General features: G+C 34.4%; 1 long non-coding RNA gene across 1 annotated transcript in view; it reads right to left on the bottom strand.

Moving 5' to 3' along the window:
• Window positions 1–213: 213 nt before the first annotated feature.
• The window catches only part of LOC134165485 (uncharacterized), a 77,847-nt gene continuing 51,404 nt past the window's right edge, over window positions 214–26,656 (bottom strand). The window contains exons 2-3 of the long non-coding RNA XR_009965555.1: window positions 3,692–3,756; window positions 214–722 (exon numbers count right to left, since the gene is read on the bottom strand). This is a non-coding gene — a long non-coding RNA (uncharacterized LOC134165485). The remainder of the gene's footprint in view (window positions 723–3,691; window positions 3,757–26,656) is intronic.

Here is a 26,656-nt window from a genome sequence, read left to right on the forward strand (position 1 = left end):
GTTCATTATGCAGGGTAATTATATCTGAAGTTAGAAGAGCTTTTCTTACAATAAAACATTATTTTTGAAGTTTATTTCTAATAAGATCTTATTGTGACATTTTTTCCTAGCATTACTACTAACACACCTTGCTTGAACCCCGATAATTAGAGATTGAGAAGTGACTGGAAGAAAAGCAACTACCAAAAAATGTTCCAGTGAAAGGATTATTATATCATTTTGATACCAAATGAAAATGCTATAAAGAAAATCAGCAAAGATACCTCTGTGAAATCAATATCTAAGTCCAAGCTGTGCTCTCAGTTTCACTGATGAGTCCTCTCTCACAATGAAGGGGAAAAAGCATTGAAAATATGTAATTGATATGTATTTTTAAAGTGAGAGCAAAAAGAGATAACCAGAGGTTTCTATGCTTGCATCTTATTTTTACAGTGCAGCCCACTTATTAAATTAGTATTGTCATGTTAAATCAGGGAACTTAGATCAGGAGCATGTTAGCACTTATTTTTGTATGAATTAAAAATATTAATAATTTAGAATAATCTAGGTCACTTTTCTTAATAGTCATCTGTTTTTCTTCCAAGGTGAAGTTTTAGTGAAGCATAAGCTCATGTTCTGAAATACGCAGCCACATCTCAGTCTTCAGAATTTCACAACCAGCAGTGGCCTTTTGATCCCACAAACAGTATCCAAGGCACCAGAAATGGCTTTTGACTGGTCACCTGTGAGTGAGTGAGGGTGAGGAACAAGGTTTAGAATTTTTTTCTAAGAGATGTCAAAAAACATTCCCACTGGACAGACTCTGAGATATAAAAAAATCCTATCAAGTGATGAGTGTTCCCAGTAGAATAAAAATCAGATGGCTTCTTCAGCCTGGCCAAAAGGAAGAAAATTGGTTTAGATATTGTGGGGTTTATTATGAACTAGTTCTTAATAATTTAGTTAACATAGCTCTACATTTGGGCAAAGATCAAGCACTTGTTCTTACAAAATGCACTTAAACTCTTCTTGCATTCAACTTCGTAAAATTCATTTTTAGCAAATTTTTGTACCATACTGAAACAGACATCTGTGAACTAGTTAATGAATCAAAATGTGTGGAGAACTTAATGGAAAAAAAGTACTCTAGGCTTTGTGTATAGCCTGCCTCTTCAACCTGACTAAGCTTCATTCTTAAGATATCATGACTTAGGTTACAGCCTGGCTTGATAGGAGTAATGAAGTGTTGCACTGAGTGTGTATGCTGACACTGGGTGAAATTTCTAAACTGAAACACTAATATATTTTCAAAACTAATTTAACTAAGAGTCACATTTTCTTCACCTCCTTAAAAGTCCTAGAAGTTGTAACTGGACATCTGTTTTCTCTGCTGTCCTCCTTCTGTACACAACAGCAAGGCACTCTGGGTACAGTCTGGCTTACACCTGGATTCACTACTTCGTTGTCATGTTACAGTTTTCCACCAGTTTTCACAGTGCATCAGATCTTCTTAGTGGTTTAACATAGAAGAAAAAAAAAAAATTCTTAAGGCCATCTGATATCAAGTAAATAAATAAAGAAAAAAGCCCCCCAGGAACTAGAAACGCTTGGTTTAATTCATATCAAATGCATCTTTTACAATGACACTGGTAAAATAATAGATATAAGAAAAACTTATAAAAGCCATCAGTAATTCAATACTAATAAAAAAAAATCAATAATAGGTATAAGAAAACCTTATAAAAGCCAGTAATTCTCTTAATACTAATAAAAAAATCAAATAGGTAAATAATTGTAATTTCTTATTTAGTTCAATTACATAATATTAAATTTATAAACAATGCCGACTTTAAAGCTTTGAGTCTGAATCATTAAATATGCAGGCTTTTAATCAAACAACAGCTAAATCATTTATTTAGCTTGCCCTATTCTCTCTTCCCTTCATTAGCTTTTTTTTGGCTTGGAGTTCAGCTATTCTACTGAAAAGTTTTGTAAATATTTTCCATTGATATGCTAGTGCACACAAGCCAAAACCCAAAGCTGTCAACCTGTTCTGTGCCTCAAGCATTAAAACTAGCTTTAACATACTTGTGATAAGAGGCAAATTTCCTAATTTTATAAATATTTTAGAATAGTATTGATCTTATTAACAGAATAATAATTGTTGTTACATAAAATGAAATTGGATTGTCCTGTATTTATTCTTATTCTCATTTCAAGTATTTGGGCATTTGTCCAATTCACCCAATAAAATAAAGCTGCTATATGTCTTTTATTCACACAAGCAATGTATATATTTTATATGGAAATTTAGTATCCGTAATATTTTTATTTTCTACAGTTCTCTCCCAATTATATTTTATTGTTCTGTTTTATAATTTCATTTGAACAGCAGTAAATAATGACTATGCCTCACAGATACTGATTAGGTATTGGAGTCTTACCATCAACAGTGGAAAAGCTGAGAAAAATCAGAGTTATATTTTTTTCTACAAAAAATACATGAATTCTACGGGGAACATTTTTTTTTTTCCCCCTCAATTTTTGAGGCTGTTTTTCCCCCCCAGTTGCTTCTAACAGTGTATAAAGAGTGAAATAACTTTTACCATTACTTTTAGTATCTGCAGCTAGCCCTTAGGACATGTGGCACCCAACCCATATCCAGTTCTTCACACCAGAATTGAACAAGTAGAGGAACATTTGCTTAACAATAGGCAACATAGAACTAAAAGTGCTTTCACCTCTCAGTTCTTTGGATCTTGCCTGTCTTAAATATACAGGAAAATGTTTTTTAAAATTAATATTACCACTTCTTATTTTTCATGGGAGAAGTAACAAAAATTAAATTATACATTTAAATTAGTCTTCTAAAAGTACAATACTGAAACCTTCAGGTAATGCAAAGATAAAACTTCTTATCTTTTTTTTTGCCTGCAGCAGTAAAATCTTTCCAATCAAAAGTCTATACTTCTGGCCAGTGTTGCAAAGTTGACCAAAAGACAAACCATAGGAGAAAAATACAAAAGACATGGAAAAAGTAATTTTCAGACTGTCTACATTATTGCACAGCTTATAAACATTCAAGTATTCTGCTAGATATGCATTTTTGTTGATATTTATTAAATCAAGAACACAAATATGAACTAGTTTCTGAGATGAAGGAAAAAGCTAACATTTCAATGTCTTGTGGAAATTTGGGGATAAATTCTATTCAAATTTTTCTTCATGTCTTCCAGTTATACCTAACTTGCAATGTAATAGTAGTAAGCATATTTTGTTGTTTGTAAGAAATTATTCAATGACTAACACAACTAACTGCAACTTTCTTTGCGGTGATGTAAATAAAGTTCATATAGGCCTTGCATCAGATAAATCCTGAATAGATGGATTTCATTGCCTTTATTGTAGTGAGGCTGTTACTGAAATATAGCATCTCTTTCTGGTGGATACAATACAAAGCACATCAGTAGGGTGCTCAGACTTTAAAAGCAGTTGTATGAGTGACTTGAATTTTTAAAACTTGCCTATAATTACAAATCTTGCTCAATCTATGTTTAAAACATGCAAGAAAAGCTAATATAAGTTGATCTTAGGCTACAAGTATTTATACATGAAAAAAAGGTAAAGCAGGTAAAGAGAACTTAATACTAGAAACTAGATACACTAATAATGAGGACAATTCAACTATTCCACAAGCTACAAGGGAATAGACTCTTACCCTGTGAAGTGTCGAAAGCAAGATTAGATGACTTCCAGAATGCTCCATAGCACAGGCTCCTGAAGGAGAGCAGAAGTTCAGCATGAGCAGGTCATATTTGTGCCATGCGGGACAGCCCAGCTGCATCCTTGAGCTCCATGTAATTTAAAAGTAAAAGGTGAATGCTACAGAGAGCAAGAGAAAATGGTTTGACACCAATAATTTTCCCCCAAATGTGGTGACTGTCACTGCCTTCCCTACAAGCTGGTGGGGGTGAAGTCCACCCGTGCAGAGCAGCAGTGCCTTTCTCTCTCTATGCCTATTCTTCCCCACTCCTCCTCACACACTCTGCCACTGCTGGTGCTGGACTGTGTCAGCCTTTTGCTTTGCAGACTGGCATCCTGAAGCACTGCAAGATGCTATCCCATGCCACTGGCAAGAGTCATGAGAAAGCATCTAAGAGACATCAGGGGTCCATTAGCTGTGACAGCAACTAGCAGAACCATGAGGGTTGCAGGAAAGGCAGGCTGCTGCCTTCAGCAAGAGCTGCAAATCAGATAGGTAAGTGGGAACAAGTCAGGTATTCAGCCTGTTTTCCATGCTCCTGCAGGGGAGGCAGCTACCTGGGAGCAGGATGCCAGATAGCATCCTGAGGACTTGGTGTGGCAGGAAGCCACAAAAGAAGTAAGAAAAAATGTCTCTTGAGGAGCACACAGACTCAAGGGACAGCTCCTTCAATGAGTTTGCTATGCTATCTTTTTCCACTTGTTTGCAAAAGCAGTGACAAAACCTTTATGCAAGTAAGGCAACCCTAGTTCCACAGCCACAATATAAATTTAACCCTATTTAATCTTTACTTCTTTTCCTTGGTTTGTTACACTTTTTCATTTTACCCAGTTCCAAAAAGCTGCCTATTTCCCTTATTCTCCCATAAGATAAAGAATAAAGTGGACAAAAGATAAAAACCAAAAGAGAATAAATTGCACAATGCTGACAAAATGTTCTCCTTAGGAAAAATTCCCACTGATTGCTAGAGACAAGAGATTTCAATTGGAGCTTTGCCTGAAGAAATAACAGAGAATTAAACCCAAATAAAATAATCACATAATAAAACTTCTCATTCACAAGTGAAGAAATTAAATTCTATTTCAATTCTCACATGAACAGCAAAGTCTTTGTCCCACTGATGTTCCGTAGGAGTTTTGCCATTGATTTTCAATGAAGCTAAGATTTTACCTCAGGGCATTTTCTTTCATATCCTATTTATTATCTCTTTACTGTAACACACCACATAAGCTTCAGCTAATACTTGCAGCAGAATGAATAAACACATATTCTAAGAGCAGATATTACTGTCCATTTTAGGCTTGTCTATACAATGCAGTTTTTAATTCTGGAGGAATTATGACATTTTGAATGAAGAAAAAAAATTAAAAAACCAGAACACCAAAACCCAACTGAATTCTGGCACTGAAATTAAAAAGAACATATATTGACTGTCAAATCCTTCCCAGGAAAAGAAATCACTGTATATGGTCAGCTGCTGTCTGTCATTTCCTAAGCTGTCCATTTTATTGCATTTTGAGAGAGAATAAATATGCATCCAGCTGACAAATTAAAAGCTAAATTAATCCAAATTTTTTAATGCAGTATGTTATCCATCTGATGCAAATGAAAATTATGCAGCTTTAGAAATATGTTATAATTGATGAATTGCAGTTTTAAAAGAAAGTGGTTTACTTTAGGGTTTATTATAGTAGTAACAAGTCAGTACTTCCTTGGTGCCTTTAAGAATACTTGTCAAAAAAGCTATGCTTCTTTTCAGCAACAATGCCCTCAAGAAGGCAGTAAAACTGAACATTTTGGGGAAAATATTGCTGGACTCTCAGAGGAAAACAATTTCTGAATAGTTTATAGTGTATTTTGCTGTACTACAGATGACAGTTGTTAGTAAGTTCTTATACTATAAGCAGAGAGCAGCTGCAAACTTCTAGCTACAAGCTAAAATGAAATATTTTAAGATCTGCAGATGTGTCCTGAGAAACTAAGTTTCCATAACAACAATTTGTTGTGCCAACATTATGAGGCTGTCTGCACCTCTTGATTTCTGTAGCCAATAACTTGTGGTTGCCAGTATAATACTGTTATTTTAGCTGGCACTAAATGTTTTGCTTGTACATTTGCACAGCCAGAGTATTACTGGTGATTTTAGAAGACAAAAAGCATAGTTATTAATATGGCTTAAAACTTTAGTATAGTTATAGGAGAAGGAGGATGCTGCTTTAATATTTCAGTTAATAAAGTTGGAACACTCCTATGCTACCGAGATAGTATAGTAGAATAAGTATTTATGTGCTTCAAATATCAAGCAACCAGGAACTAAGTATGAAATTCAGGGTTTTCTTCTATGATTATTGCTCAAACCAAGCCTAAGAATTCAGCTATTAAAGAAACACACCTGAAATACAGAAGTGAGAGATATAAGATAATATAAAATTCTAAATTTTTCTGAGCACAAATGAAGAATCAACTTAGACTCAAAAGTTTCTCTTAGCAAGACAGACCATAGAAAGTGCCTATGAGTATTTTCCTTTTGAATACCAACTCCAGCAGGCAAAGACCTTGTAGTATTTTAGGTAGAAAAATTAGGGTCTTTATAGCTGCTTTTCATAGCAATACATGATCCATATGAGAATATAATACTAGTATCTTTACTACAACAAAGTGATTCCTTCACATTGTTTCTCAGAGCAAAGCATACCCTAACCAAAGTGCAGCTGCTAATAGATTATGTTATTTCAATTTAGAGGATTTAATCTAGTCTGGCCACTATTTTTGCCAGGCTTGCCGTTAAATGTGCTCATTGCAGCTACCTGCAGCTGGTTTCTCCAACACCTGGCTTTCTTTTTACATGGCTTTCATGTATTATTTTTTTTGTTCTTTCATATTTTCTCCTTAATGGTCTATCTTCTGCTTTTATCGTCTTCTTCCCCTAGTATCAGGTCATTCTGTGAGTGGCTTTTTTTCCACTATTACTTCTCCTCCACTTTCATTTTAGGTTGTTAACGAGTTTGCCATCTTTTCTTCTCATATATTACTTTCTTTTTCTAATACTCATACTGTTTAATGCCTGTTTTCCTTACCAGGATAAACAGATTGATAAAAACCAAAATTTTTTACAAGGTAGGTACTTCAGACTACATCAGTAGAATATTTCTGGGGACTTCCTTCCTGCAATAGATCTGTGTGTCTCTGACTGAGCTCAATGAAGGAACTGAGCTAAATGACGGAACTGACCCTTGACAGCAAAAACTGTAGAACTACTGTTTGCATTTAAAGAAAGCTGGCTTAGAGGAGAAGGAAATACAGTCAGTTTGCAGGGTAGTTTCATTTCTTGACAAACTTACATTTAAGTCTCAAAGACTATTAAAAAAAAAAAAAAATAAGGAGCTCTCTGTGGTTTCCCCCACGTGTGCAGTATTAGATGAGCTTCAGACTAGAAAAACATACACTTAGCCAAGTGTAACATTTGTATACTCTATAAAATTGCTAGCAAGCTAAATGTATTGTTGGGAAAGACCTATTAAAATCAACCAATCAGAATTATGAAAGAAAACAAGAACTGGATTTTAATAGAAAATGGCCTTCAGTAATGTTAGTCACATCATTTAATTCACTCTTGGGGGCCCATAGACACTAATATAGTGTATTTGATTCAAGACTTAAAAACAAAGAATAACAAAACGGAACAGAGAAAATGTAATTTTGCCAGCCTCGAACTGAGGATAATGGAAAGGAAACAGGTAATGGAAAGGAAACAGGTGAAATGGAATAGTGAGTAGTGATGGGTGTGAGATAAAGGCTAACCGTTTCTGCCATTTTTAACATTCTGCTGCTCAAGTGCAAATATTTTGCTTCTTCTTTGACCCCAAATTGAAGAGAAAATGTGAACATCGGTAAACAGTTGGGAAATTCAACACTACAAGTAAAAACGGGTGTATGTGTAGTATTTCACATGGGAGACCATCATGTACCAAGATCATCCCTCTTTCTGAATCTGCATGCCCATCCTGGGAAATACAATCTGATGTATTACTAATGTCAAAGTTATGTTTCTGAAAAGAATGAGACACTTATGGGCTTTGTATGTATTTCCTTGACTGTGGAAGGCCTGTACAAAACTGAGGTCTGACAACTGAATTAAGAACAGCACAGAATGAACAATGTTGGTGTCCTCAAGAACACTCTTTTCATACTAGTGTGTATCTGGTAGCTGAGCACACTTTACATTCTTTGTGATTAAAAGAAAAAGCTAGTTAGTCTCTCCAGAGATACTGAATACAACAGAAACAATGACAAGTACATTTTTTATTATTTGAGACACTACATAAACGGTAGATTTAGGTGAAAAGAATGAGATTCAGGCAGAGATATTATTGCCTGTTTTCAGCTAATCATTCAGAGGTAAAAGCACTCTGCCTGCCCTTGTCAATACTTTCAGCCAATCAGTTCCCATTCAGATTCAATTTTAACAGTTAACAAACAAAAATTAAATGTATAATTAGTTTCTTAATTATTAGAGGTTTTTTTTAGGAACTATTAGTATATTAGATGCCATTTTATTTCTGTCCCATATCATTTATTATAGTATAGTAGGATATTCTTTAGAAATTAAAAAAAAAAATCAGAAATAAAACAAGTAGAAAATGCAAACTCTCTTCAATAGTGTTAGAATAGAAGAAGAGCTGTTTTCAGAAGTCCTAGCTAGCAATTTGCGAATGTGCAATTAAAATTCTGACTCTTCTCTAATTATGGAACACTTAAGTTAAATGGTCTTAATAGATATATAATGATGGCTTTATAAACCTACAGTTACTTATAATCTAAAATAATTTCTACTTCATTTTAAAAAGCGTTCATTAAATGCCTATTATGATCTTTATGTAATTTAGCAAGACATTTCATGAATGCTTTATAAAACTAAACCACGATTATTACCAAAGACAAGTGTTAACCATATAGATTAACATGCTATTAATGTGAATTAGTTTTTACAGACTAAATAGTAAAACATGTACTTAAAGCCTATTGGGATGAAAATAGGTTAAAATGTTATACATGTTTGTAATGGAAACTTTAAGGATGGCTAAACAGGGGAAGAAGGTGCTGAATTCAATTTTTCATTAGGGTATCTAATCAAATTGTAGACAACTTATAAAGCTAACTCTATAATAAAAATCTTTAGTTTTCTGAAAACAAATCTGTCTTATTTATGAACTGCAGCCCTTAAGTCTATGAGTCTTCTGGGTGTTTCCAGACAATTACATAATTCTGGATTACTGAGATTTCATCAGTGCATTTTGTTATAATTTGTAGCATTTTTAGGACTATATAACTATTTTAAAGTTAGTGTAAATATCCAGGTACAGGCACTTACACCATTTAATGTGGATCTATATTAATTATATCAATGACTAAAGATTAGAGAAATGAAAAAGTAGAATGCAGTATTCACATATTGTGTTGACAGTTTCAGTCCGGTGTTGTGAGTGTCATCATTTCTCCCAATTTTTCATCTGAATTATAACAAAGAAAGGAAGAGCTAATACTTCATAATTTTAAAGAAGTTTTGATATACATATTAAAAATCTTATGTCCACGAGCCAGGGATGGGAGATACTGGCTTACCTATTTTCAGATAAATACCATGGATTAAATTTTATAGTACCTGCATGTTTGAGGGAGAAAAAAAGAGATGGAGAAACTGGGAGTGACAGATAAAAGGTAACGAATTTTTAAGACAAAGAATACCTTCTATAGGATGCAGTTTCTACCTATTGAGCTTCTACCAGCATACATAGCCCATCATTAATTAAAAAAAAAGAAGCTACAGAAAAGTTGATTTCTGTTCAGAGAACACTTTTATAGGAAAGAAGGAAAGAAGAACAGATCATACCCTTAAAATACAATCAGGTTCTTCAGTGCTTACAAGTTTTTTGTTTGTTTGGGTTTTGTTTTTTGCCTTTTTTTTTTTTTTTTGTTTGAACATTAATAGAGGAATAAGTTTTTCCTTTAACAAGGAAATTAATGACCTCAAACCAATTGAAAAAGAATATTTTGTGACCCTTCTAATTAGCTATACATAAATCACGTGGACATGCATTCCATGAGGTATTCCATCTGGTAATTTGATTGCTATAATTTTTTTTTTTTAGCTAACAAAACCTAAATTGTTAAGGGAAACTATACTAATAAAATGCCATTTAAGGATAGCATAAACAATGAAGCACTTAATTATGAGGATGCCCACAATTCCTAATAAACTTAAGCCAAGGCAGAATAATTAAGATATTTTGGTAAATAAGAAAGGTAGATGACGATGCTTCCAAGACAGTCTATCAATATGCCCTTAATATAGTTGACAGTTCTGGTGTCCTGAAGGAAAAGGTCTTCAGGGCAATATTTTATCACTTACTTTAATCTTGAGCATTAGGTTTTCCTTTCCTCCACATATTCTCAGTGTTGGTAGGAGAAAGGAAGGCAAAGACTAACCCAGTTCTGAACTATCTTCTAGGTCCCATAACATCCTTTGCACCCCTTGACTAAAATGTCACTCTAATATTGACTCTTGTGTGAAGATGTTTGTTTTTTTTTTTCTGCTTGATTTGGAGTATTTTTTTTATCTTGGAAGAGGTATACAATGGCTCCTGGCTAACAGCTTCTCTGAAAAGGAGATTACATTTGGACATTCAAAGAATCTCTCTAGTTTCATCTGCTTGGCACTAATGAAAAAGTTGTTTGCAGCATCTTAGTTTAATGAGGTAATTAAACAGAGATAACTATGCAGTGCAATTGTTCTTGCTTACTAGATAAATGTGCACAGAAGGGTGTCTTGTTAGATAAGTGTTTTTCTCATTTGTGCTATACATATATATGCATATATAATGGAATGTTGAAATGCATCAGCTGCAGTGTCTAAGCAAAATATCAGTGCATATCCTATTTTGTGATGATGTATGTCCAACAAACCCCAGTAAGAAGATATATTATATTTGGAAGAATAAGAAAGAATTGACACTCTCACTTAGCAGACTGGGAGAACCTTACAATCACCAGTTAGGTCTTCAAAATTGTTGACTAATGAAAAATAAACTCATATGTTACTTTTAAGCAAAATTAAATAGTCCCCCCCCAAAAAAAAGCATGAATGATTATTGATCATTTACAAACCAACATTTCTGAAGATGCTGGCCACACCCGTTAAATGTTTTGATTATCAAAATCTCTTGATTGAGCTTAATTGAATTTCATTATATATAGCATTTTGATTTTAACAGTGCCTTTTCAGTACTAATGGCTGTATTTCACCATATTTCCCTGTAAAAATTAGATGTTATTTGAGTCTGATGTATGCTAAGAATGGCTACTGAACTGAAATAAACTCTGACTATAGTTAAATCAATTATTTTGTGATTACTGAAAATTAGGGATTCATTTCTTATTCATTTATTAAAAGAAACTCAGTTCTGCATAATACATACATTTTGAAGGTAATGGTTTTTAAGACTTCTTTGTAAGCCAATTTTATTATGTAACGAAATCTAATTTAACAAAAAAGTGGAACCAATATTATTCACTTATATGCTAAGTACAATCTGATTCATGAAATTTACATAGCTGGGCTTCATAGGTTTTAAGCTGCAGTGAGACTCTTGTTTGGCTAAAATGTTTTTTAATACAATACTTGAATTTGTTTCACTGAAATTTGTAAAATATTATGCAGTTTTCACACAAGCATCAAGCAGTTAGTGAAATATTTAGATTATTGTTTTTTTCTTTTTTTTTTTCTCCCCAGCAAGATCCTTTTTCCTTAATCCTGTGAAAGAACTAATATCCTGCTTATCAACACGTAAAATTCTGAAACAAACACCTGACCTAAAGATGGGAAAGTGGAGAGGCAAACAAAAATGGAGATTATGAGCATGCTACTTATGCAAAAGTCCCAATAGACACTAAATATACACTGTGTTTGCAGTATTTTAAAATGGTATATATTAGGAATATATATGGGATGTTGACCTTTTATTTATTAATTTTATTAACTATTATTATTTAACTATTTATTTTTTCTTTCACTTTATTTGACCAAAAATATTTTACTAGTTTGGGTGCATAACTATTGGTGCTTCAAGTTAGAAGGTAATTTTTTTAATGTCAGGAATTAAGAATCTATTTTACATAAATAATAAATAAACACGCTCATATTAGTTGCACAGTCCTTAGAGCTCCAGGATGTGGTATAAAGCTTGTGGAGAAGCCTTATTGTCCAAGATAACATAGGTTCTGCCAAGCTTAGTGGTAATTTCTTCCTTTTCTTCTCTGAAGTTAAACTTTAAAAATTTAATAGCAAAAAAAAAAGCAAACCAAAACCCAAAAACAAACAAACAAACAAAAAAAACCAAGCCAAACAAAAAAGAACACAACAAATCAAAATACAAGTGTTTACTGCTCTTTCGCAGTCATTGATCATAAAATTGTAATACATGGAAGTAGGTCTAATAGGCAGACAAAAGGAAGAATGACAAAGTTTCCTTCTTTTCAGCACTTAAGTTGAGATTGATAAAAGTAGATAATCGAAAATTTAGACTTTCATATTATATCTGCATCAGAATTAGTACAGCTCTGAGAACCACTGTAAGACTTGTGACTTGCATCTTCATTCTGACATTGAAAGATACCCTAACGGGTGAAAGGCTGTGGAAGATGCCCCTAGGTGGTAAGAGTGCTACGGGTTTTAAAACAAAAACTCTGGATATTCCTCAAAATAGTTGTAACTTCCATTTAAGGCTCTTCTCCTCATGTACCTGTTTTTCAATCTTCTCTGCAGTCTTTTTCTTCTGGTTTAGTATGAACTTAGCATGGGTATCAACACTGAATTATTTTAGAAATCTACTGATAACTTAGGAAAAAAGCATAAAGGCAATGCCTTACATAACTGATAGCACAATTTTATCAGATGTTTCCTGACTTTACTAAATTGATTGTTTTTGCTGTCTTTGGCAAAGAAATTAATGGCAAGTATCAGAACCCACCCTAGAATCCAGATTTTCCATATCAATTGTTCATACTTTTTTCAAATCAAGGTATAGATTTTTAACACATTTGGAAGGCAAGATTAAACTCCAGCAGGAATAGCTTCAAATGATATAATGCAAATTCTCTTCCTTTTTATCTCCTCTATTGCTTGGAGGATTGTTACTGTTCTTTACATAAATGTGCTTCTGTGGTCTGTATGAGCTAGGCACAAGCCTCTCATAGATGGGAGAGCACCTTGTAAATTTACTGAGGGACTGAGAAGAGTCAAGTATTTCTGGCCCTAAGAGTAAAGCAATTAAAAACCTTCGTATTGAAAAATCTGGATCCTGTTTTGGACTTTTAGTGTTCTGATACACTAATCTTTCAGATCTTGTAATTTTTCTGATCTATTAATTCCAACTGAACAGAACTGGTCTCTAAACAGTGCAGACTGCCATTATACTGCTTAAAATTCCTTCCAAGTTGTCAAGGAGACCACCCAGTCCTAGGTTTTCTACAACATCCCTGTGTTTAGCAGGCTTCTTTCCGTCTGTCACATTTCTGAAGGAGTTTCTCAAAAAAAAAACCCATACTGACATATAAATAGTAAGACAAGAAGACTAGTTGACCTAGTCTGCTAATGGCCAAGTAGATGCCACCACATCAGCTGTCTCATGAACACCTGGAACAATTTTGCTATCCTTGCATTTAAAATGTTTCTCACTCAAACGCTTGGAGGGGTTAGTACTTCTGGTAAAACCAGAAACAGCAAAAGTAGCAAGGTTGATCCATAATGCACCAAGTTGTTAACCAGGTTTCATTACCAGTTGAAAAGGGTTTGAATATAATTGCATACAAACCACTGACTCTTTCGCTTTTTGACTGCAAGTTCTTAGGCTACTATAAAAATGTTTTAACATTTCCACAGACAAATCAGTATCCCTCTTCCACATATTTTGAAAACAAGCTATGTTTTTTTAGTCTCTGCACCATGTGCAAAATGAAAACAAAACAACAGTTTTTAACTTTGACTGTAGAGAACAACAAAGATATTCACAAGAAAGTTCCTCAATATATTGTGCTGTCATATACTAAATGTTTTGGGGGCTACCTGCATTGCTCTGGAGCACAGACAGCACTGTATGGAGACAACCATCTAAATGGCCTGAATTAGTATCTTCCCTAGAACTTGTCTGAAGACTCTTAAATGTTCCTATTCTGGCAAGGAAGCCATTTCTAACAGTGCGTTTACATTTAAATGTTCGTTTATATATATATTGCAAAAATGCATAAATGAATTCTTATGACACTGGAAGAGATACTGACCTTAGTGAAAGAAAAAACAAATTCTCTGCATTGAGGAGAGAAAAGCAACAACGGTCTGCTTCATATCCAGATGTTCTGGGAGAATAATTCACAGCTAAGGGAGCCCTGAATATATCAGTACTAGTCTTAATACATTAGTACGAATCTTTTTGTTTTATCCAATGCAGGTGTTAAAAATTGTTAGATGTACTGATAGTATAATGCGTGGTTAAAGTTGAAGATGCTTCCCCATTTACTTTCTCTATTAAACTTGAGGAAAGATACAGCTTTTGGGTTATATCTCACATGCATATGTTTTAGCTTCTTGATTTGCATAAGTACTACCTCTTTAAAGAGATACTACCCAAACTACAATTTTTAAAAAATATGATATAAGAAGAGTTGCTATAGAGCTGCTCATCTGTAAGAAGAGATGGGAGATACAGCATGAACAAATACTTGCAGCACACAAATCAGCCTGATGTCAGACACTGGCAAGAGGAAAAGAATGACCAGTCAGTGCAACAGAAAGTGCAGGCAACAGAAAAATAAATAACATTATATACAAAGTAAAGAAATTATACACCCCTATCATTTGCACAGTGGTGTAGAAACAATCATCTTTCAAACTTGCCTTGATATATGACGGATTTACAGTACTTTTAAAAGCAATATTAATTAAATTATATATTTAATATTTCTAACCACAGCAATTTGAAACAACCCACATACAGTATGTTTCTGGGACAAGAGTGACAGGATTAATTAGCAAAGCATTCAGATAGTGTCTTTTGTATCAAAAGATACAATTAATGTGGCACAGAACGATATCATTTATCACTTGATGTATACCAAATTATTCCGATCTGCATAATTTAAATATAATACTAAGCAATATCTTGTGATGCTAATAATAGGAGATTGTAGCTAGTATTACCTATTCATGTATTTTCATTAAAGGCTTATTCATAATTTATAGCTTTGTTGACTTGGGAATATGTTTAGTAAATGAAAAAAGTATTGTAGTCCCATAGTTAACAGTTAGGTTGATAGCACTGGGATCTTTCAACAATAGCCAAAAAAGTGTCTTAAGCTTTCTGAAATAAAACACAATTAATTTTTTTACAATTTTGTGATCTTAGAACACTATTAACTCTTTGCTCTCAGCAAAGTTAGGAGCAATAACAAAGCTCCTGTTCTAGTCAACATTAATCAGAAAAACTTTTCTCATTAATTTCTGGGAATTTAAAAGCAGAGTGTGGTAAAAACATGGCTTCTCAGAGGAAGGGAATGAAACACCCAAATAGATCCAGTTTCTTTCTTTCTTTCTTCCAAATTCTACTATTCCTACCTTATAAAACGCAAGAAATATACTGATGAGAGAACCACATCTCATACAGCAGGTCCAGCACTACATGAAATTTCCACAATACAGATTCTCCAAGAGGAAATGTAAGCATCTTTAAAGAACATTTTGCACCATGAAAATTTAATTAAGGCCAGGGTCTGAATGTGCTTTCCAGAGGCAGCACAAGTGCCAGAGTGAGAGGAGTTAGTCTTCCTGGAATCAGTGAAATTGAAAGCGAATGCTCACTTCTTTTCCACCAGTGATTAGGCTTTATGCAGAAAAGGCAGGACTATCAAGCTGACATGGCTATGGAGCAGAGATTATACCTCTTACAATTCAGTTTCTCAGCACTTTCTTAAATTTACCACTATTGTAGGAGTAATGACCATGTTTAAGAACTGTGAAGCTAGCAAGCCTATCTTTCTCAGGATCACTAAACTTCTAATGCATCGTGTAGAGTGGATTTAGAAGTACATTTTCTTCCTTTGAAATTGTAGATTTTTGTCATTGTTTGACCATGGCAAGACTGCTGTGGAATCTCTTCTTTAAAAACTACATTAAGCTAGTAAAGAAGAAACACTTATTAATCATATTAACTATAATTGTACATGAGGAATACAGAAAAAATATTTTCTTTAAGATAATTAAAGGTAGTCAACAAATTGTTTCATCTAACTTATTTTGAACAATAATGCCTAAGTAACATAATGTTATGGTTAAGCTTTTATCAGCAAGTCATAAGTCTTATCATTAAACATATATCATTATATTGTAAACTTCACTCCCTCAAGCGTTTCTTCAAATCAATATCTCTCACTCCCTGCTAGAGTGTCTGATAAGACACAGTCTGCATATTCAGTATTGACTCCAATTCTATTATAAGACAATAGTTCATGACATTGGAATCCTTTAGGTATCTCTTGTATAATGAAAACTTTCAATGTGAATGAACAAGGTTATTGTGACAAGTCAAAGAATCATACAGAAAAATCGTACACAATGTTTTGTGTAATTTCTTGCTAGCATAATGAAATGAGATTTCTTCCTAAGTATATTTCATATATGTAAAGTATAAAAAAAGTTCTTTTTTCAAGATCTTAGATGAAATTTTTAAAACACTTTTTTACTAGAGGCTATGTAGAGAAAATATACAGCAGCGCTTCTTATTAAGCTTAGCAAAATACTACTTTGAGAAAGCCATTAAAAATAAACCAGATGTTTTTTTTTCTTTTTTAAGCTTTCTAATAATTATCTAATTACTTTCAGGAAAAGGTTTCCAGCATGAATTACATATTATACTGAGGAAATATTAAATATTCAATATTTCTTTGAAACATAATACATAACTAATCTGCATGAATAAAACATTTTTCCTTTAAGCATAGTTTAGTACACAAATAAAAAGAGCCAACTGCTTAAAAACCTAGAGAGATTTAGCCTCATATATAGGTTTTTACTTCCATTTAGAAGTTTTAATAGCTTTAAAAGTGAATGCACTGAAGTGAGAAAGTGGAGTTAAGTTTGGAATGAGAATTTCATTGAAAACAAGAAGTTCGAGATGAGAGAAATGGGCTTTAGGTAATGTATATGACAAATACAGATGTGGGGTTTAGTCACATTTTTTGCTTATATTACTTCTTTTGGGCCTCCAGCAAAAGCCCCCTTTAAATCAGCGTGTGTTACAGCTGCACAGTGGGCAGATGCAGGCAAGTGATTAAAGATCAAATCTCCAAACACATAGCCTCAGTACTGGCTACTACAAGTAATCTCACAGAAGAAGCTTGGTGGGAATACACAGTAAAGCAGGTATTTATTATTTTCATTCCAATAGCACTGAGAGCCCCCAGCTAAGAAAAAGATGAGCAGGTACTGAGCAGAGAGATAATGAAGATCTTTAGGACAGTGGCTATCACAAGAAAAGCATGAAAACAGAAGATATCTTCACTTCAGTATGGCATGAGCAATATTACTGCCCTATTCCCCTATCCCAGTTTAATTTCCTATCCATCTTGGGGAAGAGCTTGGAAGCATTATTAGATTTCCTTTGGTAAATAAATAGAGTCTTAGATCTGTGTTTTCTTGGGAATTGATCAAGATCAGGGGGAACAGCTCAAACAGAGAATGCTAGGAATTTTGAAGTCGATGTTAAGCTGAAAACTGTTTTGCACACTTGCAAAACACTGATCTAGTTCTGGAGAGGTATCAAGATAAAAATGGAGGAATTTGGCTAGTACGAATCTTTGAAAATCTCCTGCCTGAATCATGCCTTGTTTCTGATTGTGAAGAAGAGTATAAAAGGGACTAAGATCTGGCTCCTGAGCTGCCACTATCAATTCTATGCCAATAGTCTAGACATTCACTATCATTCTGAAACCTCCTTCCTCCATTTTTAAAATCTAACAGTTTCCTGCAACTTTGTCCCACCATTAGTTTTTAAGCATTCAATGGCTGGCCCTTCCCAGACCCTCACCAATTTCCTTGCAACACTGGCAGTACAAAAAATGGAAGGATAAGAAATGTTACCAAGTTTACAGATGCTGAGAGCAAACAAAATGCCTCAGGTCAATAAAAGCACTTTATCTAGCTGTTCAGCCATAGGAACACATGACATTTCGTTGAACTTTTTTTATCAGTACAAACAGAAAAAAAGTGCAAAGTCAAAAAGTCAAAACAGGCACATGGTCAGCAGTTATTAACAAAAAGTTAATAGTTGTAGATATGGTACATAGTACAGCCCAGGCACACTCAAAGACTGTGTCTCATGGGAATTACAACAAAAAGGAGTCAAATGACAGCACAGCAGCAGGACTGATCCAAGAGGGTAAGAAGGTCTGCAGTATCAAAGTATGCACTAAAAATAAAGGAGAAGCGGGGCAGGGAAGGGTTTTCCTGTCAGCAGTGTGTCTGTATTCTCTAGCCATGCTAGAAAGAGTACTTTTTCTAGGAGAAAAAAAATAAGCCACAGGTATGCATATGCTTATCATGCAGAGAACAAACAATGATTGCAGAAGTGGTGGGGAAAAAAACAAGAAACCCTCAAAAATATAACAATTTTTCTGAGCATATTAAGAAACAGAAGATTGAGGTATGGTTATTAGAATGGTAGTAAATAAGACAACTCTACTACCCCCCCGCCCCAACCCCCAAATATATATATCCTTTTTCACCTTTATATGTTTTTTAATCTCAAGGCTCTTACTCAGACAATTATTTCTATTAGCTTGCTCTTCTTATACAGATACTGAAGTTTGGTCAGATTAGTTCCTTGCTTTTTCTTCTTATGCAGATCAAGTGGGTTATAGAACAGCATGGGATGTTTTGTGTATAATTTTGGCACCTCTTTAATTTGCTCTGCATGTTCCTTGTTAGCACCACTAAGTACTGATCCTTGAGTCCTGTGAGATACCTGATGAGTACTGTGAGATACCATGATGTGACTTCCTGTCACCCAGGTGGAATTTTTTACTGAATTTACCCAATGCTTTTCACAAGTCACACGCACACAAATTTCATGTTGGACTGGTATTTCTGCTGTTACTGACACATCCTCCTTCCTTCCTGAAGTTAAACATTCTGCAGAGATCCTACCTAAAACTGATTTTCCTCAGGGTTTACAGGTGATTAGCTTTGGATCTTATGCTCCTGTGGTCTTCAGAGTGCATTACATTTTGACAAGAATGGAAGTAAACTGCCTGTAAACTAAAAGCAAGCTTTACTGCCCTGAGATCCAATTAGGTATTAGCAAGTACAAAACAGATCCAGTCAGTAGGACACAGAAAAGGGCTGGTTTGCATCACTAGTTAATCAATATACCTGGCTCTACAACAGGAAAAGCAACATAACATTTATGTGAGGTTAGTCAAGTACATTATGCTGCCATTTACAGGTAAAGACTTCACCTCTCTAGCATTCAAAGCATGCATAGTTTTTTTTAAAAGTAGAGCGAATAATGCATGATAAGATTAATGGGCAATCACTGCAAATCATGTTCAAGGGAACAACAAATTTCCAAAGGACTACACAGTGTTCCTTTTTGAATAAATATCTCTGATCGTTATTTGCTGTTGTAAAGCAGCTCTAAAAAACATGATTAGGTCTGATGCTCTGTTGATGTATTGCAGGCTGAAGGAAAGTTAATGGTGTAGTTAGCCTGAGCCTGGCTGCCTTTCTTTTCTCATTTTCTAAGCTGCAGCATGGCATAGCCTTTAGCCAGTATAGCAACTCCCCACTGAGAATGCATTAAACTGAACAGATGAATGGCAGCATTTTAAAGTAAATCTGATAACCTAGACATCCTTGTGGGTTTTAAAGAGTCCACATCACAGAAAAAGAACTCCTGGTCACTTGAGAGCTGACGTATTTTCCTAAAAAGAGAGGATAAAAATTCAATTGGGCCACAGAGAATATTCTAAAAAAAAAAAAAAAAGAAAAAAAAAAAATGAAAAGGGCAAAGGCAGTTTTTAGCTCAGCAAGGAAAAAAAAAGAAAAAAGAGATATACAAAGTCAAGCCATTCAAGAAATAACACTTTTCAAAGCTGAAAAGACTCTTGCAAATATTTGTATGGTGCTACTTAATACAGAAATCATTCATTGCAGTCTTTCCCATAATTAATGACTTTTGCATTGATCTTAGAGATGTATAGGGAAATTAAGCTTCTGTCTTTGATGAGTAAAATTAGCGCATTGCAGATTTTCACTTAATTGAGGAAAATTAACTTGAATTTCATTTTTGTATTGAAAGCACACACTTTTATCCCAGATTCAGAGAAGGCTTTTTATGAATTTATTGCAATGTAGCAAATATAGTTACTGCTTCATGTTACATCTTCATGTTACGATTTCTAAGCTAAAAAGTAGCGTTGTGCTCTAACAAGGCATTTTATCAAACATCCCTGTTCATTGGATTCAGTGTGTCTGACCATTCTTCTTTTATACAATTAACCTAAAACCAATGTGTATTGAAAAATCTGTGGAATGTGCAACAATTTGTTTTTCTAAGGTTAAACACACTGATGCCATTTAACTATTTCCACATTACAGAACAAAGAAAACCCCAAGGCATTCAGAAAAATTATATGGTTTGAATTTAAAGTCTGAGCCAGCTGCTACAAACACGTGCACACACACATTTTTGTTGAAAGATATTCAACTGACATGAATGGTGTTATTCTACATTTGATGCAGGGGCATGAGCATTAGGCTGGATAATCCAGTTGTAAAATTAGAATCTAACAAAGGGTTGCTGTAGTATAAAAGGTACTTCAATCAACATCTTCCTATTGAAAGATGCATTATCAAGGGTGACCAAAGTCCGGTAGAAAAATAGAAATACAAATTGAAGTGCTTTCTGCATCCACAGGTATACTATACCTCCACATACCTCAGGTCAAAACCACAGACCTCATGATTAAATCAACACAGAAGTACTAGCAGCTCCAAGTATTATAAATTAGATAGCTTTGTATTCTTTTTCACATTTCTTACTTAATAGTTAATTTCCTCTGTGTTCAGAGGACAGAAAAGGCTGAGAATATGCTGTGCCAAGGATGCTAAGAAGGATGTGAACCTGTTGAAGTGAGTCCAAAGGAGGGCCACAGAGATGATCAGAGGGCTGGAGCACCCCTCCTATGAAGACAGGCTGAGAGAGTTGGGCTTGTTCAGTGAGAAGAAAAGGCTCCAGGGAGACCTTATAACAGTCTCCCAGTACCTAAAGGGGACCTAACAAGAAATTTGGAGAGGGACCTTTTCCAAGGGTGTGTAGTGACAGGACAAGGGGGAGTGGTTTTAAACTAAAAGATGGTAAAATTAGTTAGAAATTAGGAAGACTCTCCTCACTGTGAGGGTGGTGAGACACTGGAACATGTTGCCCAGAGTTGTGGATGCCCTATCTCTGGAAGGGTTTAAGGCCAGGCTAGATGAGGCTTTAAGCAATCTGGTCTAGTGGAAGGTGTCCCTGCCTGTGTCAGGGGTGTTGGAACTAAGGTCTCTTCCAACCCAAACCATTCTGTGATTTTATGATGCTACCTTCCAATTGCAGCCTTAAGAGGATTGATAACTTCCTGCGAGACATGGAAGAACCCCTAATAAAAGCCCATTAGCACCACTTTAGAGAAGGAAATCTCTTATGCAGGAGAAGTTTCTCATGGTTATCTTGTACAGACACACGCTTCAAAGTTCATACATACCCTTTTGTTTTCCATATTCTACAGCACAGATGGAGTGTCTGTCTCTAGGGCTGGTTATCTAACTACACCAATAGTAAGAGATTTTAAACATGACTGCTTCATAGTGTATGTACTTTCATAAACGTTAATATCACTATGAAATACTTATGGGAAAGAGATAAAAAATACAGAGAAGATCCTTTCAAAAATATTAGGTTTTAGCAATTTTTCTTTATTTTATCTCATCACTTTAAAAAAAAATAAATTAGCCAGTTGTTGATGTTAGAAAACACCAGCATAGCAGACCAAGACAATCCAAGTCTCAAGAAATTGAATGGAATCTTTTCCTATTTACTTTGATTATTGTCAATCATTTTCTTATCCGTTCCATGGTTATATATTCACAGACCTTTGTATCTATAAAGTTTGATGGTCATGATAAGTCATATTCAGAAGTTGTACTTTGAGATGATAAGGGGAAGAAGAGGATGTTTGATCCATAACTGGTTTCCCTACCAGCAGCAGTCCAGCCTTTGGGCTGGTACGGCAATGAGAAAGCATGAAACTCTTCTCATCTTTTCTCAGTTTAAAAAAATTGCTATTTAGATTTTTAGCTATTTAGGTGATCTCTCGCCTAAAACATCTATTTCAATGTTCGTAAATATATTCTCAGCAAGTATGAACAAAATTTCAGAAACTGATTTTTTAAGGAGCTACATATTGCCACCTGATCTTAAGCAACCATCCTAGAAATATTTGAGAGCTCATATGAAGAACTAAGCAGTGACTCTTTTGCAAATACTGATGGTTTATCAGCTGGTTTAGATGCTTGTAAGAGTGATGTTAGTATGCAAAAAGTCTGGGCATTACCAACTTGAAAGTGCTGAGATGATAGCTTTGAAGCATTATTATCTGGGTAACACTCACAAATACTGACAAGAGTCTCCAAATACCCATGAATAAGTACTTTGAAGGACTTTTGCCTCTGTAGAGAAATACATAATTTTTAATGCTATTTGCAGAAAGCTATTCCACGGTTCTTAAGATCATCATGAAATATGACATACAAGTCTGGTAATGGAGGAATTATTTTCAGTGAAATCTCAACTTTTTTGTTTTTCTTTCCTGACTCTCTTTTATTTAACTCTATATTTGCATTTGTTTTTCAATTTCACTAACACAATAGCCTATTCAGAATGCTTTTAATAGATTTACTTAATTGGTGAATTTTTTGTCTTTAAGTCTATGAGCTTTCCATTTAAACAAAATAAAAATAAAGCCTTCCATGCTGTGATAACAATACTTTCTAATCTGTCTGTTTATTGTACCAAAGTCTTAAAGGGATACACTGTTTCAGCAGATGGGAAAGAAGACACATGGCTCAAAGAAGTTTAATGACTGTAGAATCAGAGTTTGGTTATTCAAGATATATATTCACTACGTGTTTATATACATTTCTTTTTAGTACAAAAAGTATATGGTCAATATCAATATACAGTCAATATCAAGGCACCTGGACACTGGATGTTTAATCATCTCTTTCACAAAATGAAAGGAAACAAAAATTCTTTGGGGTTAAAGAGCACTGATATTTTGGAATAGAAGAAAAAAAAAAGTCATTTGCAGCACAAGAAGTGTATGTCAACAGTTCTGGAAAATTGCTGTCTTATACCTTTGTCATGGTATGTCATGGTACCCAACTGGTAACTAAGTACCACTCAGCTGCTTGTTCACTCCCTGCTCCCTACAGTGGGATGGGGGAGGAGAATCAGAAAAACAAAAGTAAAACCCGTGGGGTGAGGTATAAACAGTTTAATAACTGAAGCACTAATATTCTACTGCTGCTACTACTAATAGTAATAAAAGGGAAATAACAGGGAGAAAGGTATAAAACTAAAAGGAAAACAACCCAAATCACCAACAAACACAGGATGCACGAGACAATTATTCACCACCTGCTGACTGATACCCTGCCTGACCCGAGCAGCAATCTGCCCTTCCAGGTAACTCCCCCAGTTTATATACCAAGCACGTCATGCTGTAATATGGAATATACCACATACACATTTCAATTTTTCAATCCTGAAATATAAGAAAATACTTTTGCCCTCCTTTCAGAGTCCTGTGTTTGTCCCAGATATTAGGAAATTGTGCCATCATTCGCCTAAGTTCTCAAAGAGAATTTTGCAATGTAATTCAACCATGGAAAAATGTAGTCATATTAAGGCGAACAACAGTTTCTATTGGAGCTAGAAGTTTTCCCAAGCAAAATTCCAGGGTAAATTTAAAGCAGGATGCAAACTCTGCTTTAAATATAACTTCAAAAATAAGAAGAAAGTGAAAATTCACTTGTGCAGTTATTTGCAGTGCAGTTTTTCTGGTAAGATAACATAAGTGGAGAGAAAAAAAGAAATTCATCTTTGCATAGGAAATTTCTCAATTTATATAAAAAAGACCCCTCATGATAAGTATCAGTTTTATCCAAACACATATATTCAAACTAGGATTTTATTTAACTGTGGAAAAAAAAACCAAACTTAAAGTCATCTTCATGAGAGCTGTAAAACATAACTTCTGAATGGAATTTCAACTTCAGGATTCATTTCAACTTCATGTTCATAAAGGGACTACGCTAACCAGTCTTTTCCCATAGTACAATTCTTTGTATACTGGATACTAGAAAGCTTTGAAAATAAACATGCAAAAAATACCCTAAAACAAATCAAACAAACTGTAAACAACCCCCAAAAAACCCACCCCTCCCCCCAAAAAACCCAAATAAACAAACAAACAATTAAAAAAAAACACACACAAAAAAGGACCCCAAAACAAAACACAAAAAGGTTGTTTCATTAATTTAATATTTTCCTAATGGAAATCATGAGGACACTGAAATTTTTTGTATTTGTTAGTAACACCTAAATGATCATGAAATTATCAGCTTGGTCTGCAAACATAATATATAGAAACTGAATGGCCCAAATTATACTTCTAACATGCATATACATTCAAAATGATGAAAGTATTTTTAGTAATGAATAGCAAAGGGAAACATACTTCAACTACTTACAGAATTAGAAAAAGGTAGTCATCATGGTTTTATTAGTTGAAGAAGATGATAACAATTTTCATTTTCATGCAGATTAGTTCTACCAACAAGAGTCAACCTTGCAATCTAGTCAATCAAGTCACTACATTCCCACATATCAAATATGTTTCCTGCTGACAAAAAGTTTTATTCCACCTATCCACACTCTCCAAAAGTAAATAATCTTTCAGATACATTAATATGTATTAATTTATCTGAAATATTATCTATTAACATGCTCCTGCATGATAATTTTGCCTTTGAAATCAATTCCTCTCAGAAATTCAAGCAAGAACAAACTCTTGCGACACATGCAGCTATAGGCTTTCCCAGCTCCAAAACTGCTCAATAAAGCCTGTTCTTCACCTAAGCACTCATGCAATGTAATATTCCTCAAAATTGTTTTCCTCTACAAGCAGACAAACTAACTCATGCCATTAAAGCCTGTATTCTGCCCAGGTTTACTAGCCATATGCTCACCCAGATCCCAGACTAGATCTGTACTTTACGTCACCAGTTTTACATATATCCTAGGACATACATTTTACTACAGGAACTGACTGCTTATGTACCTTGCTGACTGTACTTAGTATTCTGCAGCTAGAGCAAACATGAAGCTGTCTCATCCCAATTGTTCAGAGAAGTAGGTCTGTGTAACAACAGCTCCTGGAGCTATCACCTATTATATATGAGTTCATGTAACACATAGATAAAGTCTCTTTCCTATATCCTTTAGCACAATCCTCACTCCTTTTAATGAAAAACTTTTAGGAAGAAAAAAAAAAAAAAAGCCATTATTTTGGAGACTGCATAAAGTCAAGTCATATGAAGACTTAAAGCAAAGAGTTTATCAGTCATCCAAACTTCTTACTGAAATGTGGAGTTCCTGAATGCAACACAGGGGAGTTCTGCATTATGGATTGTTGAGGTCAAGGTGAATACAATTCCTATAGACATTTTCTTTTAGATGCATTCATAGGAACATTTAGTGCAAACCTTGGGCTATGTTTAAATAGAAAAGACATTTTAAGATCTTCAGCAGCTGTTATGGTTAGATAGTTTTTCTGATCTATTGCTGCATTTAAACCAGGATAGTTTATTACTCTCCATTTTTCACTGACAGCTGGCATACTGCAATTTTTTTCATCTTCCTTTTTACAAGCATCAGCTTAAATGATGCAAGTGTTGAAGAGCTGAGATTTTTCAGATAATATCACTTCTTGAGACTGCACAATGTAGATACTAATAACAGTACAATGAAAGGGTACAATGCTGTGGTCTTCACTGCATAGTGACAGAAGTTGTGGTGTTCTTGTCGAATTTTTTTACTTGGAAAGGTACAGAAGCTACAAGCTCTTCACTTAGCTGTTCTACACTGAGGTAGAATCTGGTCTAGCAGAAAATGACCCAAGATAATAATGTTACAGTTTATTTTGAAAAGGCATAGTCAAAATGAAACTAAAAATATGTCATATATATTGCATATTTAAGGTCCCTCAGCAACTTAGCTCAATCAAAATTTAAACGTATAAAAAGCTGTCACTTAAAAAATATGATGCATGCGTACACTCCATGTAGTTTAGATATTTTCATACGATTCCTAACAGTTCTATTTTCAGGTCCTTTTCATTCCATAGCATAAATTCTCAAAGCATGTTCATTTTAATGTGGCTTTTTTCCAGTGGAAGTTATATGAACCTTTTGATCTGTTGTGCCTTATATCTTTACTAAAACCACCCAAAAACTCACCTCATTTCTACCACAAGTGTGAGTTGCTGAATCCTGTCTTTCTGGATTTAGCTTTTAAATCAGATCAATCAAGGAAGAAAGTACTTGTTAGAAGAAAGTGCCATGTGAGAACAGAGGCTACTTGCAATCAATTAGATTGCAAGATCTCATTTAGTGCTACATCTGCATTGGCATTCCAAGAATACAATCACTTGACAGTGAAACAAGTGCACACACATTTGCAACAATGCATGCACAGTAGAAATAGACTC

Source organism: Pezoporus occidentalis, unplaced genomic scaffold (genome assembly GCF_034315485.1).
Source record: "Pezoporus occidentalis ecotype Australia unplaced genomic scaffold, CSIRO_AGI_Poc_V1 ctg24, whole genome shotgun sequence".
Lineage (NCBI taxonomy): Eukaryota > Metazoa > Chordata > Aves > Psittaciformes > Psittacidae > Pezoporus > Pezoporus occidentalis.